Raw genomic sequence first — 13,635 nt, forward strand, 5'->3', positions numbered from 1 at the left:
TGATTTGATTTGATTTGCCGTTGATTTGCCGCAGATGCTGCAGTTGCTCCTCCAGACCAGTAGGTGGCAGCGCTTTGAAACCCAGCCACAAACCTTCCCCCCCCCGAGTTCACTTATCCAACATGTCTGCGCCCTGTAGGATGCGGCGCACAGCGTGAGTGAACGGGACAAGTGTCACAAACGGTCACAGTGAGGTCAGTTTAACGCTTTTCTTTGAGCCGTTCTAAGTGTTTGTTTGATGGCGTTAACGTGTGTGTCGTGTGAGCGGTGGATACGCAGAGTCTGCTCTGTGGAAATGTCAGTGTTTCGGTGGTGTTTTATGTTTGAATTGTGTTGTTGCTCACACGGTGTTTGTGGCTGATCTTCATCACTGGTTCAGCACCTGGTTTGTTTAGAATGTTGTCTAAAAACAACAGAATTCAGAGCTGCAAATGTTTGTTTGAGTCACATTATTTTAATCTTTCAGTTTCTTATGTATTTGTGTCACATTAATACTCATAACAAAGACACGTAGTAAATGAATCTCCTCTCAGAATTGTTAAAAGCTTCAACCTAAGTTTAAAGGTTCTTGCACATTAATCATGTCAAATAAATGCCACAACAGTCACTTTATTCTAGTGATGGGAATTTTGGTTCTTTTTATTGAGCAGATGATTTGGCTCAGCTCACAAAGAAGAGCCGACTCTTTCAGCTCTCCATTTCACCATTTATACCTTTTTATAATTCAGCCGAATGTAGCACTGTTTTGACTTGTGATTTGTAGTCAACACATCCTTTTGTACTGAAGTATTCAAAAGTTAACATTACATTTAGTGCTTAAACTTTTTATAGTTATTTAAATGCATCCAGATGCTGCTTCTGTTCCTGCTGTCATTCATCTTTATATCCACGCACTGGACTGCACTCCACTCCTTTTCATGGCATCCATCTATGAGTGCGTCATGTGAGCCGGCTCTTTGAACCCGCACGTTTGCGACCGACACATCACTAATTCTCTGAGATATTTTAAGAAATATCCGATAAAGCTCTTATCAACTGGTACAACCTGGCCACTCTACAGCATATGACCATAAGTTCTTGATGATGACGGTGAAAATAGAATCACCATTACCACAGTGAAAGGATATCTGCAGTACTGCATCAGTCACCGAGCACACAACCTTATTACACATAATCTGAGACATAACCAGTTAGTATTAAGGTGGGACTCCTATTTTTAAAATCTTTTTTGAATTTCTACTTTCTTTTTTATTAAAATAACTTGGATTTGACAAACTTCACACTTTTTCGTAGTGATGCATCTTTACACAGTCAAACAAGATTTAGCTTTACCAACAAGTTCCTTCAAATTATGATGTTCTCAAATGTCTTGTTTTGACCACAAACCAAAATGATTCAGTTTTAAGGATTTCTTTGTTATACGGAGCAAAGAAAAGCCAGCAAACACATTTAAGAAGCTGAAAAATCTGAAAGCTTGTTTTTAATTCTTAAAATTGACTATCAAAATGGTAAATAAATAATAATCATAAATAATAATCGTTGCAGTCCTTTTGCCATGCTACATATATTAGAACAGCCTGGCTTTAAGTTTGTCCATCTTTGTATTTTACTTACTGGTCTGATTCTTGACAGTCCTATCATCAAATGAATCAGTTATTTAAAGTCATCATCACAGGAGAAGCAGCTGTAAGTCATTACATTAACAATGACTTTGTTTGGATAATGCTTCAATAAAATCTATTATTAGTTACACCAGTGTACAGCTGCAACTGTTACTTACTGCTTTGTTGATTAATCACTTTGTCTTTTGAATAAATGAAAATGCGTCAATTACGTAAACAATTATACAGTAGTTCCCAACACATTTTCTATGAATTGATTAATTACCAAATTATTTCTGTGTTGTAGCTACTTTACATGGCAAAATGTATGATGTGAAAATATCTGTTAATTTTATTTTTTTTAATTTATTTACATTTACTTTTCCCTCATGCTAAGATGCATCTCCCACTTACAAGTTTGTAATCTGGTTGTAGAAAACATAACCTAACTGGCCAGATTACACCTCAATTAATATATTATTAATTAATTATATTATTAATTATATAAGTGTCCATAAAGACTTTAAAAAAAGAAAAATTGTTTCTTCAACTTTCACAAATTAGATTAGACTTTATTGATTCCCCACTGGGGAAATGGAGAATATAATAAAACACAATAGAATAGAAATATTACACAATTGTAGTGCAAAAGTATAAAATAAGATGTATAAAAGTAAAAAGACAAGAATAATACACCAATGGAACCTGTATAATATAATTATTGATAACAAGGGAATATCTGCAGTTTGCATGTTCTCCCTGTGTGTGTGTGTGTGTGTGTGTTCTCCGGTTTCCCCCCACTGTCCAAAAACATGCAATATGGGGATGAGGCAAACTGGACAGTGTGAGAGTGGATGCTTGTTTGTCTCTATGTGTCCTTGTGATGGACTGGCGATCTGCACCCCCGTGACCCTCATGTGGAGGATAAAGCAGTAGAAGATGGATGGATGGATAATTATTGATGTAGACTGATTTTTAATTGTGTTTGATTGTGATGATGTTTTTGACCACGTAGATTTTTACGTTTGTGAAAATTAGTGATTGTCTTGTCAGTTAATGATCAAATTATGTCTTCTCTGAATCGTCTTTGGGTGGCTGTTCCCAAAAAACGGTCAATAGAAGAGCTACAACCTGTCCTGTGCCCCGTTGGTATGAAATTCGATAATAATTGACCACTGAATGAAAATGAATTTTTAATGGTTGGAAGGTGAGCGTGACCTGTGTGGCGTAAGTTTATTCGATGTTCCCAATTTATTTGCCTGATTATATATTGATTCATCTCTTGACAAAGGAGCAGCCACGGCGACCGTCAAACGGCCTGCTACCATTGTAATTTCCATTGATCTAAAGTTGGAAAATCATATAATCATGTCATAATAATGCATTTTAGTTGTATTGCACGTAACACACTTGCTCAAAGAGTCTTCATCATAATAATAATAATGATAATAATTCATAATTTGGTGCAGAACAGATGTATTTACGGGGTGGGAGTTCCAAAAGGTAGGGGCAGCTAAGCTATGGCAGCCAAACTTCAGAATTCATATTTTATAGCGTTTATTTCACACATGTTTTGATCTATAGACATCCAGATGAAAGCGGTCAGACGAGGGAAGGGAGAACTTTTAAAGACTCTGCAGTGAAACTGGCCTTCATTCACTTTACCCAAGAGAAGGCCATATATTAAAAATGACCCATTTAAATAAAACAATATTTATATTCTATTTATGGCATGTTTATGTGAGGTAACATGAGGCCAGGGATTGATGTGAAGGTAAAAAAAAGAAAAGAAAAGTGAGTTGACAGTGACATTGATGAGGAAACCGTTTTATCATGCCTCCATGTGGACTGGTCATCTGTGGTCGATAAATCAGATCCAACCTCCTTGGTCTTTATGGCTCAGAGTGTTGTAAAATGAGCTGAGTCATTCCTTATGTGAATGACTGGGATCTGATTTGTAGATTTCCTGTAGCTGAAGTGATTCAGGGTCGCCGCCTGTTAATTCTGGTGTCCATCCCCAAGTTCACTCATCCTCATCTCTGCTGCTACATATTAATATCCGCTCGTTATTCTGAGCGGGAGGTCCGGCTGAAGCAGAAGGGGCGACGGCTTCAGAGTTCACAGTGTTTACTGTCACATTCTGGCTGCCGTCACACTTGGCTTGCTGTGTTTCAGCTGTAATTCTGAAGATGGAATGATAATGTAAAGTCCTCCATGTAGATGCTTGTGCGGTTTTCCCTGCATCTGTGACCTGCATCTGCATCTTTTTTTTCCTTCTCCTTCCTGACATCGCTTTGATTTTTGCATTTTGGCTTAATATCACCAACAACATTAAGTTGTTCGATTAGTGCTTGGTAATGTGGCCAAAAAGATGATCAACATTTTAAAAAAATATATTAAATCACTGAATGCTGATAATTATGCCAATAAATTAAATTTGAAATGGGAAACTCTTAAAACTGATTGCACAGTGTAATGGTGATAGGAAAAGAACACCCACAATATTTATATTACTTTCCTGTAAGTCTGTGTTGTTCTCTTTGCCACAAGGACAAGGCAGAAAATCACAGAGGGCAACTATCTGTAATTTGTGATGGCCTTTGTTCTCTACTAGAAAAAATACGACTGCAACGCTGCCACAGGATATAAAACAAACTACTAGCCTGCAAAAAAATGACAGACGGTGATCTGAACTGTGTGTGTGGTTCTCCCTTTTCTTTATTTCTCTCCTAGTAATGCATTGTTTTTGTTGTTTGTTGCTTTTTTAGATTTATTCCACGCGCAGGCAGTTTGTAACGCATTCTGTCTTACCATTCAAATACGATGGAGAGAGAGGGAAATGTAATTCAGAGGAGCCAGTAAAGAAAACGGCCTCCCTGGGTTTTGATCACACCCAAGCAGAGATAATGCATGCAGGGTTTTTTAGACTGGGAGTCATCACTATTCAAGTACAAAGTCCTGGGTTGAACACATACTGCAGTTATGAGCATACTGCTTCAGTCGTGCACTTTTTCACTCAAAAGCAATAAAACTGTGCAGAGAATGGATGTTCTTATTAACTGGTCATAGCTTTAAGTGTAACTAAACCACCTTCTCAGGTAAAAAAAAAAAATTATGTGGGGATCTAGTAATGTTAGGTTTTTTTACCCAGGAACAAATCTTCGTTTAAGTGTTAAGTAGTAAACTGACGTTACATTGTTATATACAAGACACAAAGCAGTTAATTAAAAATATTTGTTCAGTACTTCCTCCATGACCGGAGCACAGACTCCGTGTGACACAGTCACTGGACTGAAATACAGCGGCAGGGTTTGTGAGATGCCGTTTGTGCTGTCGCTATACACCAGACTCCTCTGTTAAATATTAAGATTTTAGACATTTCCTTGGTAAATTTGGGAGATTAACCCACGTTTTTAGGATTGTTAAGTCGTTCGGCATTGTTCGGCTTAATTTTTGTGTTGGATGTTCTCTTCCTGTGACGACACTCTGACCAATCAGTGGCGGGCAGTCTGGCGACGTCACGCATATTATCTACTCAGCGCGCTTGGAACCTCGCCAGAGCAGGTCCTAAAAAAAGTACCAGTAGTCTACTCTTGTGTCACTGATACACTTCTTTATCACTAATCACAGCAAGTCTTGTTGTCACAGACTCCTCCCCCTTTTGTCATTCCAAACCTTAAATATTTGTTTGAGTTCAAACTATGCAGCCTAGAAGCGTATCAGACTTTATTTTTTGGCTTCTCCCTCTCTATGGGTCATTTGGCACAGACTTTTAGGCCGGTTGCCCTTTCTGGTGCAACCCTGCCATTAATAAGGCGCCAGGAGTACACTGGATTAGGAATGGGCCGACATGATACTCCGTATCGGTCTGATACTGTTCAAAATTATCGGATAGTCCAAAAATCCTACATATCACATACTCCACTACGCACAGACTGTAAAAATCAGCAACAGCATTTTAGCTGAGTCATGTTGTGGGCACTTTATTTCTAATATTTGTTACACTGTTGGAGAAATCTTTGAAATGGTGACAGCACAACTGTGCTTCATAGTTGAAAAGGTCTAAAATTACTATCACGGCAGACTCAGAGTTTGTGATATTTGTATTGGTATCAGACAAGATAAAGTGGTATTGTGCCGTCCCTACACTGGATGTGAATGTGGCTGGGGTCAGTTTAGAATCTGCAGTTAACAATGAACAATGGGGATTGAGTACCTTGCTCAGGGGGTATCCCAGCTCTTCACCTGGTGGGGACTCAAACTGATTAGTCTCTGATTAGTTGCATCATTAAAACCACCTGTTTTATTGTTGTGTGGCTGCTTGTCGTATATCAGCTGTGTTTGTGTGATTATGTCTAAATTCTTGTATCCAAACGCAGGTATTGTCGTATCCACTAAACAATGCACATATATTTCCCTAGTTCCTCGTCTTTTCACGACATCTCTCGATGCAGCCGTTATCTTCCCCGTCTTTATTTTTGTGGCTCTCACTCATTGACTCTGTACTGTTTTTTTGTTTGCCGTCTGGTTTTTTGTATCTGAACTACATCAATGCATCAGAGGTATCCCTCTTGTTTTGTCTTGCCTGGCTGGAGTCCTCCCACTCCTTATAACAAATACCACATTGTGTGTGACAGTCTCTCTCCTTCATCTTTGTTTGTATTTGCCTCAACCTCAAATTTTCTTACTCTGCCTGCCGCACCACATGATGGAAACACACAAAACCTCTCTCATATAATGGAAAATGCCAGTGTAAGGAGTGACTTTAACCACAGCATAATAAATGATAGCATAATACAAAAACAAGAGGCATTTATCCGATATCCCATGTCTATCTTTATATCGGAAAGTCCTGTCTGAATTGCTTTACATGTTGGCCATTAAGTAAATATAATTGCAGTATAGAAATTCCACATTTAACTAAAATTATAAGAGCAGCTTTTAATCTGTAGGTCCTGGTTCTGTCACTTTTGGTCAGTTCTTAAAAGCCCCCACAAATGTACCACTTTTTTTTTTTTCCTCTACGATATATGTCTGGCATAAGCTTGGAAATTGTAAAGTAATGCAGACAGACGTCAACTGAGTGACTTCTAAGGTATTATGGGATGTTTGTTTATGGTCGGTAAAACATGCTGATGCCGGTAAACATTCACTCTCTAGTTTTTGAATAATTTTCAAGCACATATTTAATGTCTGTCAGCACCAAAGGAATATCTGTGATGAATTTGAGAGTGCTTTCTCGCTTCATCTTTTAGCACATTTTTGTCCGAGATAAATGCGCGGTAAAAATGTCTTGTGTAACTGTTGCCGTTGCTTTGTAGTTTTAAATAAATGAGACTTGGTGTTAATGTGGGACTGTTTTGATGTCAAATGGAAATGATCGGTTGTTGTGTGTGTTTTTGTAATTCTTAGATTAACTTAAGATCTTAGCGAGAGAGAGAGAAGACGTGCATGTTGTGGGACCTTTTGGTCTCTTCTTGAAGACTTTGTTTTATTTAACTGGCCTTTAGCACTTGGCATTCAGCGATCAATAGCTCTAGGGCCAGAGTTTGATGGGATGAATACTAATGTAGCGGAACAGCATTGGCGTCTAACTGGCTCACTATAACTTTATATCTGGTGTTATCTCTTAATCTTATCCAGAGTGTCTCCCATGGGGCTCAGTGAATGATCACAGCCCAGTACATTTGTTCTTTTGGTCACTGCATTAAGGCTCATCGATTAGAGTTAATCTGAAGCTCCTATAATTCATAACGTGGTGCCATCTAAATAAACACCTTCATCCTAGAGTTCCCCGCTGCAAGTGAAGGTCCCCCCTGTGCAAGTTTGTTGTGCTGTTAACAGAGATTTTGGTTATGCATTCAAGGACACCAGTCATTTATTATGGCTCTAATAGCATTCAACCTTCTTTGCAAAGACGAGCATAAATATGAAATTGTTTTTCATGTAATATGAACAGTGTCCCCTCCTTTTCTGTCAGGTATTGTCTCCAGGGAGTTCTGGTCTTGTGGATCTTAAATTTGTTTGGCGCAGGATGGCGAATTGGTGATGGGGACGATCTTAGAAGTCACACAAACACGACTAAAGTGTATTACCGCTAACTTATTGTGTATTAATCTGCCTGTACGTGGTTTTGAGTGGGCAATTAATGTCTTTACATTACAAGTCAAGTACAAGTTGTTCAAAGAAAGAAGGAACTGAATGCTGTGAATTTAAGACTTGATTTAAAAAAAATTATATTATTTGTTTTTAAGTCTTAATTATATATATGGCACCTCCGTATCCAACAGACCTCTTAAAGCCTCACACTTCAGCCAGAACTCTGACGTCAGCCGACTGACTATTTTTGCACTTGCCTAGACCGTGGCCAAAAAAAAATAAGAGGGGATAGTCCTTTTTCAGTGGCAGCTTCTAAGCTGTGGAAGAGCTTACACATACATGTGAGGGTTGGTCAGACCATAGAAGAATTTAAAATAACTTTGGAAGACTCATCTCTTCTTACTGAGCTCTGGTTGAGCAAAGATACATTACATTACATTACATTACATTACATTACATGTCATTTTGCAGACGCTTTTATCCAAAGCGACTTACAATGGAATTGAGTACAATCAGCCAGGGGTGGAGTCGAACTTGCGACCATTGCGACCTGATGTCTTTCGCACACAGGGTACCAGTCTTAAGCACTGAGCCACTCCACCCCACATACCTTTTTTTAATTGTGCATAAAAAACACTTTTGTATGTTTTGTACAGCACATTGATCAGTTTAGGTTGCTTTTAACTGTGCAATAGAAATAAACATTAACTTGACTCTCTTGCTTATTTTTATGTCTAATATCAAATGTAAAGGTACATGCTACCACTAGATGGACCGCCAAACTAAGAGTTGAACCAAATCAATTGTCAGAGCTCTTCCAACGTGTCAATGGAAGATGAGAACACATTCTGTCCCTTTTCTTGCAATAAAAAAATAGAAGTAATCTTCTGTTTGGAAATAGGTTCTGAAAGGTTTTATCTTTTCAAAGAGATGAAAACGCAATCTTAAAAGACTGAGCGATGAGCCTGGAATAAGAATTAATCTGCTCTTAACAGATTATCACAAAATTAAACCCCCGGGACAAGAAACTTGTATCGAGTAATAGATCGCACATTTCAGACCCAACCAAGGAAAGAAGCTCTATTTATATTATCTAATCTAAAACACCCTAATGAATGCTGGGATTTATCAGGGACACTTTATTTGCCAGTTTATCTGAGTTATCACACAATTGCCGTAAAACGGTAAAGCAGGAAGTCTCATGACGTTGTAAGACCCTGTCATAGCTAAAAATATGCTTTTTTTTTGGGATCTGTAAACTAGTTCCATGGTGTATTCATGACATGTTGTCTTATTAATCTGTCATTTCTTAGACTTTTTAGATACTTAATTATAATGTAAAGGTATAGTCCGTGCTATGTCTTTCAAACTTTTTATCAATTTTTTTTAATCCTCTTATGTCTTGATAGCCATGAGTAAATGCAGTGCAGTGTCATGAGCTGTCCTCTCAGTGCTCACTTTTCCACTCATCTACTACAGCAGAGTTTGTTCATGTGCTTGTTTTTTTTTTTTTCCTTTTTCCCCAGACAACTTTTATTAAATGATTGCTATTCTGATGTCAGAGTTTGAACTTCCAGAATATGAATGAAGTGCCGCCGTAGTTTTTATAATTCATTTTATGGAGGGTGTGAGAGGGTTCCCACACATCCTTGAATTTGACAAAAAAAATGTGATTGCACGAAAAATTGATGGCACTTCAATTCAAAAATTGAAGGCCATTGAAAGGTTTTTGAAAATCACTCTAAATAGACATGGGTCATTGAATTTGCTTGAGTTTTGTGCACGAAAGAAGCTAAGTTGATATTTAGATAAATGTCTGTCTTGTTTGTTACATCGCCACCGACTGTTTCACGCGTCCTGCATTGCTTGACAAACGTTGAGACATAATTACTAGCAGTTAGAGCTGAAACAATTACTCGATTATTAATCCATCACTAAATTACTCGTCTACTATTTTGATAATCGATTAATCGATTTCTGATTGTTTCAGCTTCTTAAATGTGAGTATTTTCTGGTTTCTTTGCTCCCCATAACAAAGAAATAATAATAATTTTGGTATGAGGATAAAAACAAGACATTTAAGAATATTATCATTTCCAGGTTTGACAAACACTGATTGACATTTTTCAACATTTCTTGGCGTTTTATGGACCGAACGATTACTTGATTAATCGAGAAAATAATCGTTAGTTGCAGGTCTACTAGCAGTGTTGTGGACACTGTACACTCTCTCTCTGCCGCTGTCGGGAGATTCCGTGCAGAACAAGAGAGAGTACAATGACGCGATGCCTGGGAAATGCAAATTCCAAGATCTCTGGCTCACCAAAGAAAAGTACAAAGACTGGTTTGACTAAGATTCCAAGGACAATCACTTGGCCAGATGCAGAGCGTGCTGCAAATCAATAAAAGTGGGCGAAGCGGCGCTTACAGGTTGCCCTTCCATCACGAGCTGTGTCAGCACATTTGGTCCTTGAATTTGAGCAAATTTGTCCTTGAAAAGTTTGATGTCAACCAAGGTATGTATGAACATCTATACCAAATGTAATCACAATACATTAAACTGAAAACTTCAAATGTCAACCTCGTGGAGGCAGTAAATCTCATATAAACTCGAGGCTTTCGCCCAGAATCCAGGCCCTTGCACATTTTGATCCGGCCTTATATCCGTGTAGATTGTCAACACATTTTGGACGGGACAAGCTGCTGCTCTGGTCTGCACAGCATCGAACGCGTGCCAAGTCAAACAGACGGGTGCATCTCCTCTGCGTCAAGTTAGCAAGCTTTGCTAACACAGGATGGCACCGGAATGGAAAGTCAGTGCTGTAGGCAAACATGATGTCACAGCTCCGTTCTGAACAAATGTTGTCTGTAATGAAGATCAACAATTCCTCCCACAAACAGCCTGCCTCTAATCCTGCAGTGGCCACAGTTCAAGATGTTAAGCCAAGAACTGATGAACTTGCAGGAAAGACAAGATGTCAGGTGTCTGGAAGTAGATCAATTTGTGCGGCTGCACATCATGCCAAACTTGATTTGTCAAGATTTATTCTGTGAAAAAAAGGCTCCATCTGGGTTTGTTTAGAGTAAATAGTAAAAAAAAAAAAAAATTAGTTTTCATATTGAGACTCATCAAATGAGTTGGTTGTGTGGCGGCATACTTATAAATTACCCTTGACAGCTGTGCCAGCTACTGAAGTTTTATATGAACGTGTGTGTGAATGGGTGAATGTCATCTATAGTGTTAAGTGTTTGGAGTGGTCGTTAAGTGTTATATGAATGTAGTCCATTTACCATTCCATTAAGAAGGGACGGCAATATGCATTAATTTGCCTGAATAAATGTTGACGTAGCAACGTTTTTGATGACTATTTCTCGCTTGTTGAGGTTCTTGACTCACCTTACCTAGTCCCATCCTCATTTGCTTGAGGGTCTGGAGCTATGGTCGCTTCCAAACCCTCCTGTTTCTAGCTGTGTGTGTGCATTTGGAGAATTATTGTTTTCATCTAGTTTTGAACATCCTTGTCCCACCTCGTACGTAGTCTCCCGTGGCTCCCTCTACCACTGATGATCCCTTGCAGAATGTGTGTGTGTAGAAATGTTCTGTGCTCTGTTGACATGGCCAAAGTACAAGTGTTCTTTCTGCGGCTGCAAAGATTCTTCATCTATTTTGATAATCGATTAATCTGTTTGGGTGTTTTTTAATGATCAAAACAAGCTTCTTAAGTGTAAATATTTTCTGGTTTCATTGCTCCATTTGACAAAGAAATTCAAACTGAAAGACATCTGAAAACATTTCGAGGTTTGGAAAACACTAATCAACCTTTTCTGACATTTTATGGACCAAACAAATACTCGAATAATCGTATAGTTATAAACGTATAATAGTTGCAGCTCTAGTTCTTTACAGTCCCAGCTTCTCGGGTACAGAGTAGTTTGTGCGATGTGCAGTTCAGCTGATGCAAAATAGCTTCCTGTAACATTTCATCTCAAAGGCCTGAATCTCCTGGATGTCACTGGCATGGAGAGTCCAGGCCCCGCAGTCGTAGGTTGCCACAGGCCACTCCAGAGTTTGCGGCACTTTCAATTTGGTGGTTATCGTAAGGGCTCTATCTTTCCACACCACCTCTGGAGACTGGAGAGCTGTTCATGTGACTCCAAGGCATACACTTCATTTCGTGGTTGCAGCTGGCAGTTTCTTCCATCACGGAAAAATGATAGAGATGTTGAAAGGGCAAGCCATGATATGCATAAATAGAAGTCTCTCATTTAGTGCTCTAAGCCTCTGCTTAGTCCTGAGCATGTGACCAGCTCTCCTCCTGCCGTGTTGAATCCTGTGCCAGTCCAATGGGTTTTGGCGACACTGAGGACATGGATGTTGCACCTTTCCTTTTCCCTGTGTTTGTATAGAGTTCACACCATTTGCCATAGTGCAAATCTTGCAGTTTTGTTCAGGTTGATTCTGGTTGAAGTTGCACCCTGCCATCCGTAGTGGGCCTCCTGTCAGGTTTACCATCTGCGTTTGGATTACCATCTCTCTCAACTGAACTATGGAATATGGAAAATAAGCACATTCAACGATATGATGAACGAGTTTTCGTCCCTCTCTCTCTCTCTCCCTCTCTCTCTCGCTGTGTGAGAGAGCCTTATTTCCCAGTTTGGCTCTTAGTGAAACTGAATTTGACTCCTCTGCACAAAATGAAAAGTCAGGGGAACACTGGAGACATTGGATTTCATTGTGTGGGAACAATAAGCATCTGCGCTAAATGTTGTACTCTCCCATCAGGTAGATGTATAGATGTGTTTGACCTGCCCATGGCTCTAAATGAAAAGTCAGGGGGATCACCAACCTTATTATGATTCATCTTCTGGGTGTAATGACTGTACTGTATGTTCCCAGTCCTACATATTACAATTCATCTTACAAAGCACGAGTCAGCAGTATTAGCTGTAATGCGGCGGACTTGACTTTCAGGGTTGGGGGGGGGATGTAGATGCTGTAGGGAAACACAAACCAGCAGAAATGAAAGGTGAAATGGCTTCTATGCACACACAGTTAACAGATGAGCACAGCATGTATGCTTCAGTAAATCTTTATTTTATGATCACAATATTGTGCCTCGTTCTTAATTGTGTGCAGCAAAACAAAACTGGTGCCATTTCAAACAATATTGGAATTTAGAGATATGAAGACAAGTTGGGAACATAATATGTAAAAATTTAATCAGACCTAGTTCTGTGTTATGTACAAGGCCCAGTCATAAATTAGTTTCCTCCCTTTATTTTTTTCATGCTGCAGTTTGGTTACCTTTTGGCGTAGATAATGTGGTATGTCAGTATGTGGAAGAAGGGCTGGGACTTTAAAACCAAAGAGACCTTTTATCAGATTGTTTCCTCTAACCTTGATTTGTGAGTAAACATGAGTTTTGGGAGCGTCACTGATGTTGTTGGCTGGCGTCTGTCTTTTAAATGAAGACTAAAGAGAGCCTAATAGGCTAAACAACAAACAGTGGTGGGTCACTCAAGTGCAATTAAGTCCACATTTTTAATAGCCAACTGATTAATTTCTTTAATCAAAACTTTAATCCTTGAAGTGCAGTCAATTCTAATTATGGTGAAGCACAACAAGACAGAACCTGCTGTTACTCTTCTGTGAAAAAGCCTGAGAATTTCTGCAGACACATTCTAATGAATGGGTGATAAAATTTAATGAAAATTTAAACGGTGAGTCTAATTTCAGATTATCTTTTCACAACAGTGTATCTAGACTTGCATATTATCCTGACGGGTGTTATTTTTCTCCAGCTTTTCTCCCGTGTGCTCGGTTTTATTGACGTGTTTATTGCCGTTGAGGCGTTTTGTTCCCACCGCTGATACTTTGACAGGCAGCACGAATGGATGCTTGAAAACGTCCACATTTCCAAGACAGACTGAGAAG

General features: G+C 38.9%; 1 protein-coding gene across 1 annotated transcript in view; it reads left to right on the forward strand.

Moving 5' to 3' along the window:
• The first annotated feature begins 108 nt into the window (after positions 1 to 108).
• mrpl11 (mitochondrial ribosomal protein L11) overlaps positions 109 to 13,635 on the forward strand; it is a 46,372-nt gene continuing 32,845 nt past the window's right edge. Inside the window, exon 1 of the mRNA XM_044040796.1 lies at positions 109 to 194. The gene's annotated coding sequence lies outside the window, so the exon portion shown is untranslated. The remainder of the gene's footprint in view (positions 195 to 13,635) is intronic.

This window comes from Solea senegalensis, linkage group LG12 (genome assembly GCF_019176455.1).
Source record: "Solea senegalensis isolate Sse05_10M linkage group LG12, IFAPA_SoseM_1, whole genome shotgun sequence".
Classification (NCBI taxonomy): domain Eukaryota; kingdom Metazoa; phylum Chordata; class Actinopteri; order Pleuronectiformes; family Soleidae; genus Solea; species Solea senegalensis.